Source organism: Hylobates moloch, unplaced genomic scaffold (genome assembly GCF_009828535.3).
Source record: "Hylobates moloch isolate HMO894 unplaced genomic scaffold, HMol_V3 SCAFFOLD_16, whole genome shotgun sequence".
Classification (NCBI taxonomy): Eukaryota; Metazoa; Chordata; class Mammalia; order Primates; family Hylobatidae; genus Hylobates; species Hylobates moloch.
The window spans coordinates 59685366-59690268 of record NW_026652291.1 but is presented as its reverse complement, the minus strand read 5'-3'; the positions used below and the strand labels follow the sequence as shown (position 1 = coordinate 59690268).

The following is a 4903-nucleotide window of genomic DNA, read 5'->3' as shown; positions in this document are numbered from 1 at the left end:
TGAGGCAGAGAATTGCTCGAACCCGGGAGGCAGAAGTTGCAGTGAGCCGAGATCGCACCACTGCACTCTAGCCTGGGCAACAGAGCAAGGCTCTGCCTCAAAAAAAAAAAAAAAAAAAAAAAAAAAGAATTTTAAGAGCTTACATGAATGCTACGGCAAAAAAAATCCTTCTTTAAAAAGGGGTATTTTTCTTCTCTCGCCAGGCATCCTTGTGGAAGTGACATCGTCTTTAACCCCTGTGTGGCAATCCCTGACACACTGCCGTGATACCCAGGGAAGACAGGGAGATCTGGAAGTCCATCTACTTCCTTAAGATCATCCAACTGTTGGATGATTGTCTGAAATGTTTCATCGTGGGAGCAGACACTGTGGGCTCCAAGCAGATGCAGCAGATCCGCATGTCCCTTCGCGGGAAGGCCGTGGTGCTGATGGGCAAGAAGACCATTATGCGCAAGGCCATCCGAGGGCACCTGGGAAACAACCCAGCTCTGGAGACACTGCTGCCTCATATCCGGGGGAATGTGGGCTTTGTGTTCACCAAGGAGGGCCTCACTGAGATCAGGGACATGTTGCTGGCCAATAAGGTGCCAGCTGCTGCCCGTGCTGGTGCCATCGCCCCATGTGAAGTCACTGTGCCAGCCCAGAACACTGGTCTCGGGCCCGAGAAGACCTCCTTTTTCCAGGCTTTAGGTATCACCACTAAAATCTCCAGGGGCACCACTGAAATCCTGAGTGATGTGCAGCTGATCAAGACTGGAGACAAAGTGGGAGCCGGCGAAGCCACACTACTGAACATGCTCAACATCTCCCCCTTCTCCTTTGGGCTGGTCATCCAGCAGGTGTTCGACAATGGCAGCATCTACAACCCTGAAGTGCTTGACATCACAGAGGAAACTGCATTCTCGCTTCCTGGAGGGTGTCCGCAATGTTGCCAGTGTCTGTCTGCAGATTGGCTACCCAACTGTTGCATCAGTACCCCATTCTATCATCAGCGGGTACAAATGAGTCCTGGCCTTGTCTGTGGAGACGGATTACACCTTCCCACTTGCTGAAAAGGTCAAGGCCTTCTTGGCTGATCCATCTGCCTTTGTGGCTGCTGCCACCACGGCTGCTCCTGCTGTTGCTGCAGCCCCAGCTAAGGTTGAAGCCAAGGAAGAGTCGGAGGAGTCGAACAAGGATATGGGATTTGGTCTCTTTGACTAATCACCAAAAAGCAACCAACTTACCAGCTTTATTTGCGAAACAAGGAAATAAAGGCTTACTTCTTTAAAAAAAAAAGGGGGGTATTTTCCTTTCAAAATATAAATGATAACTAATGGATATCAAGATGTTGCAGGCTGAATAGACCAACTAAATGATAGAGACTGAAAAGGTGATTAAAGATTTAACAATGGAAGGGGACACAACCAGATAGATTCAGCTATATTCTACCTAATCTTTCAAGGCCAGATAATTTTGATGTTATTGAAACTATTTTGGCTCATAGAAAAAACATGGACATCTCTGTGATTCATTTTGTGAAGCCAATATGATTTTAATCTAAACCTACGACTAAAAGGAAGGGGCATATACCAGGCTTGGCTTAGAATATAAGAAAAAATTCTAAAATACTAGTAAATAAAATATAATATTTATCAAAAGAATAATAAGCGATGATCTAAAAAGTTTATTTCAGGAATACAGCTGTGTTCAATATCAGGAAATCTAGCCATATAATCTGTGACAACAACAGGTTAAATAAAAAATAATATAATCATACCAATAGATGCTAAAAAGTATCTGATAAAATTTGGCAGCTATTCTTAATTTAAAATAGAGATAGATTTTTAAATTAATTACTTTTTAACTAATTTTAATTAATTCTTAAACTAATTTTAATTTTTTTAACTAATTACCAAATATACTAATAAAACTAATTGAAATATGGTTTAATTAAAATTAGGAACCAGATAAGGATGCTTGCTATCAACACTATTATTTGACAGTGTTAGAAAGTCTTCTAGACTTTCTAGCAAATTATAACATCACGAAATTAAGAAGGTGGTTGAGTCATTGAAAGATAAACATATACCTTCCAGTTGGCAATATAATTGTATAAAATTTGAGAGATTTAGTAAGATACCTCTAGAATTAATAAAGAAATAAACAAATGGGGAAAATAATGTATTCACAATGGAATGATAGCAGTAAGAACTCTAAAATGTTTATGTATAAGTTTAACAAGAAAGATAACATCTTTACAAATAGCAGATTTATTTATTTATTTATTTATTTATTTATTTATTTATTTATTTATTTATATGAGACAAGGTCTTGCTCTGTCACCCAGGCTGCAGTGCAGTGGCACAATTACGGCTCACTACAGCCTCAACCTCCTAGGCTTAGTTGATACTCCCACCTCAGCCTCCCAAAGTGCTGGGATTATAGGCATGAGCCACCACTCCCAGCCTAAGAACAGAATTTGACACAAAAACTGAACAAAACAGACATACCTCTTTTTGGGAAGGCTTACTATTAAAAAATTGATTATTTCAAAAGCAAATCCAATGTAATTACAAATAGAATAGTAACCTGTGTGTGTGTATGTGTGTGTGTGTGTACATATAGAACAAACACAGTTTAAATAAAAGATAAGTGCTTCAAAGTAGTCAAGGATTTTTTGTGTGTGTGTGTGTGTGCGTGCATGTGTGTGTGTGTGTGTGGAAAAATTAACAAATAGCAATGATGTGCTTGCCATGTATCAAAAACTACATAGCAAATCAGGATGATATTGACACAAAAATAGCAAGTAAATTGGTAGAGTAGAATGGAGGATCCACAATGGATCCCATTATGGGCCACGTGCAGTGGCTCACACCTGTAATCCTAGCACTTTGGGGGGCCGAGGCGGGTGGATCACCTGAGGTCAGGAGCTCGAGATCAGCCTAGCCAACATGGTGAAACCTCATCTCTACTAAAAATACAAAAATTAGCCGGGCATGGTGGCAGGTGCCTGTAATCCCAGCTACTCAGGAGGCTGAGGCAGGAGAATCACTTGAACCCGGGAGGTGGAGGTTGCAGTGAGCTGAGATCGCATCACTGCAATCCAGCCTGGGCCACAAGAGCGAGACTCCATCTCAAAAAAAAATAAATAAATAAATAAAATAAAATAAAATAAACAATATGCCTCGAAAGAAAGGGGATTGACATAGATGCTTTTAGAAAAGAAAGTCCGAAACCAATCATTTCATATTATTAGGTAGATAAGGACAGTCAGCAGAAACATTTACGTATCAGTTACTCAAAAATTTAAATCTATGTTTTATTTTGTATGCTGTGCTTAAAGAATTGAGCATTTGTCTAAATCAGCCAACTAAAAGGTCAAAGAGCTTTCCTACAATATTAAAATATATTTTTTAATAGTCCCAAGGATAGTTGTAACCCTGTGCTATGGTTTGAATATTTGTGCCCCCTTCAAAATTCAAGTTGAAACTCAATCTCCTGTGCAACAGTATTAAGAGGTAGGGCCTTTAGGAGGTGATTAAATAATGAGAACAGAGCCCTCATGAATGGAATTAGCAACCTTATAAAACGGTTGGAGGGAACTAACTAGTCCCTTTTTGCTCTTTCATCCCTTCTGCCACGTGAGAACACAACCTTTTAAGGTGCCATCTTGGAAGCAGAGACTGGGCCCTCACCAGACACGAACGCTGCTAGCACCTTGATCTTGGACTTCCCAGCCTAATAAACTAATATTGAGTCTCACACATAATGGGATCTATTTTTTTGTTTTTATTTTTGTTTTTTGAGACGGAATCTTGCTCTTGTCATCTAGGCTGGAGCGCAGTGGCCCAATCTCAGCTCACTGCAACCTCCACCTCCAGGGTTCAAGCCATTCTCCTGCTTCAGCCTCCTGCGTAGCTGGGAATTAGACACCTGCGACCACGCCTCGATAATTTTGGTATTTTTAGTAGAAACGGGGTTTCACCATGTTGGCTAGGCTGGTCTCGAACTCCTGATCTCAGGTGATCCACCTGCCTTGGCATCCCAAAGTGCTGGGATTACAGATGTGAGCCACCGTGCTGGCCAAATGTTGTTTAATTGTTAACTAAGGCTTATAGCTTTTCTCTTCAGTTACAGTTTCTAACCAAGATGAAATGAACAAATATGGAGCTTATATTTTTCTGATTTTGTAGTTAGAATTATTTTAATATTTCAACATTGAGTATAATTATTAATTAGGCTTCTTATGAATGTTTGAAATTTCTTCCTATCCTTAGCTTACTAACAGTTTTATTTGTTTATTTTTGAGGCAGCGTCTCTGTTGCCCAGGCTGGAATGCAGTGGCATGATCATGGCTCACAGCCTTGATCTCCCTGGCTCAAGCAAATCCACTCACCCCCACCTCAGCCTCCTAAGTAGCTGGGACTATAGGCATGAACCAACACCCCCCACCTCAGCCTCCTGAGTAGCTGGGACTATAGGCATGAGCTAATTTTTGTATTTTTTTGTAGAGACAAGGTCTCATTATGTTGTCCAGGCTGGTCTCGAACTCCCAGGCTTGAGAGATCCTCCCGCTTCAGCCTCCCAAAATGCCGGGACTACAGGTGTGAGCCACCATGCCCCATCCTTAGCTTACTTAAAGTTTTAAAATGGAATTAGGTGATGGCTCTTGGTTGTTCATTGTACTATTTTTAAAGATTTTCTGTACATCTGAATATTTTGCAATTAAAAGCTGGAGAAAATTAGATTTATATAATTACAAAGGACATCAAGAAATGCTACAAAAATGCAATTTGATTTTTTGGTGCTGTCAGGAGTCTAGAGCCCCACAATTTGTTTTGGTTACAGTTTGTCACTGTGGGATAAATGATCCATTTGACTATTAAAGAAAAACAAATGTTACAAAAATGTTAAGAGAAGG

General features: G+C 40.4%; 1 pseudogene; it reads left to right on the top strand.

Moving 5' to 3' along the window:
- Positions 1-272: 272 nt before the first annotated feature.
- Positions 273-1203, top strand: LOC116485033 (large ribosomal subunit protein uL10-like; annotated as a pseudogene).
- Positions 1204-4903: the final 3700 nt, after the last annotated feature.